Below are 2,080 nucleotides of genomic sequence, written 5' to 3'. Positions count from 1 at the left end.
CTTCTATGAAGACGTTCGTTTAGCAAGCGAGAGAGTAAAAATCCAGTTCACAATAATTATGGGAGATTTTAATGTCAAAATATATAAAAAAAAAAAAAAAAAAAAAAAATAACAGGAGAAACCGTAGTGTGGAATCACGGAATAGGCATTAGAAATGAGAGGGGACAAATGCCAGTCGATTTTGCGGAGGCTCAATCATTCAATATCATGAACACATTCTTTGAAAAAAGACTCGAGTAAGATTGGGCATGGAAGTCGCCATCTGACATCAAAAACGAAATTGATTTCATAATTTCAAATAGTCACAATATAGTATAAAAAAAAGGAAAACAAAAGTTATTAATAAAGTAACCTTAACATACAAAACAAAAATTCCCTTCTCATCGACGAAGATCTCAACACTGACCAAATCAACAAACAGGTCAATGACAATAAAGCTGCACTTGAAGTAGGCGGTAAGGACATCAAGCAAAGCTCCAGTAAGCTCGGTAGAAACTAAACAGTTTAGGAAAAAGCGTATGGTCATGAACGTTTCGTTAAACAGGGACAAGGTAGAATTAGCTGAACAAATAAAGACAATAAATAAAAAGAGAGATGTACGGAAATATTAAAAGAAACCGTGACCTCAGGTACCAGCAGGAAAACAGGAGACTCGGAATAGGGAGAAATCAAATGTATGCAATAAAGAAACCAGACGGAAAAGTGACTTATAATAAGAATGAAATGATAAGAGTAGAGGAAGACTTTTACAGGGATCCATACAACTCAAATGAACAGCCACAGACAGAAGCGAACGCGGTAACTAGAGACGTACCTAACATCACATCAAAAGGAATAAAAAGAACGATTAAAAGCATGACGACAGGGAAAACAACAGATGAAGACAGAATTAGTATAGACCTTATAATAAATGCAGGAGACATTGCAACAGTGAAACTAGCCAATCTTTTTAACAAATGCCTTCTCAACGGGAAAACTCTGAAAGCCTGAAAAATGCAACAATTATTTTGATATATAAAAAAGGAGATAGAAAGGATATAATAAATACTGCCCTATAAGCCTCACAACTCGCATCTGACAGTCTGGATCCTAACCAGCCTAGAGGACAGGCAGGCTTCCGCAGTGGATTCTCAAAAACAGACCACATCCACACACTCACCCAAATAAGTGAAAAACAAACAAATATAGAAAATCCCTGTGTATGGGCTTCATCGATTACGAAAAGGCATTTGACTCTGTACAAAATACCAGCAGTACTAGAAGCTATTCGAAGACAGGGAGTAGAGGAGGTATATTGAAAACTATTGGAAGATATATATGAAGATGGGACAGCAATCATCAAGCTACACACAAAAAACAATAAAATACCAATTAAAAAAGTTGTTAGGGAAATACCATCTCACCCAAACTGTTTACAGCTTGCATTGAGTATATATTAAAGAAGCTAGAATGGAACAACGAATACCTAGACAATCTCATTTGCAGATGATATTGTTCTCTTCAGTGAATCCACAAATGAAATGCAGCAACTATTAAACGTTCTGAGTAGAGAAAGTATGAAAGTCGGATTTAGGATGAACAAGAAAAAGACTATCTTGTTCAACAGTAGAGTTCAATTTGAACAGATACATGTACAAGGCGAAGCGCTAGAGGTAGTGGATATATATATATAACTAGAGTAACTTGTACAAACACATCTAGCGAAGAGGAAATTAAGCGAAGCATCAGTCTAGGTTGGAGTGGCTCACAGTGGAGAGGCTCCTTGCCATTATGTTTAAAAAGAGTCTTTAACCAATACATCCTCCCAGTTATAACCCATGGATCAGAAACATGGACTTTAACCAAATTACTGGAGAGGAAACTAATAAGTGCCCAGTGAGGGATGGAAAGGTTGATGCTGGGAATTAACTAAGAGATCGGATGAGGGCGGCGTGAGCATCAAAAAGGAAAAATGGCAATGGACAGGTCAGAGATAGATGGACAAAGAAAGTAACAGGATATAGATAACATAAAGAGGCCAAGAGCCAGATCAATGACAAGTTGTGACGAAACAACGAAATTTGGGGGCCAAGACTGGAAA

The sequence above is a fragment of the Penaeus chinensis genome, chromosome 19, assembly GCF_019202785.1.
Source record: "Penaeus chinensis breed Huanghai No. 1 chromosome 19, ASM1920278v2, whole genome shotgun sequence".
In the NCBI taxonomy this organism is placed as follows: domain Eukaryota; kingdom Metazoa; phylum Arthropoda; class Malacostraca; order Decapoda; family Penaeidae; genus Penaeus; species Penaeus chinensis.
The sequence above is the reverse complement of the archived record's forward strand: the minus strand, read 5'-3'. Positions refer to the sequence as shown.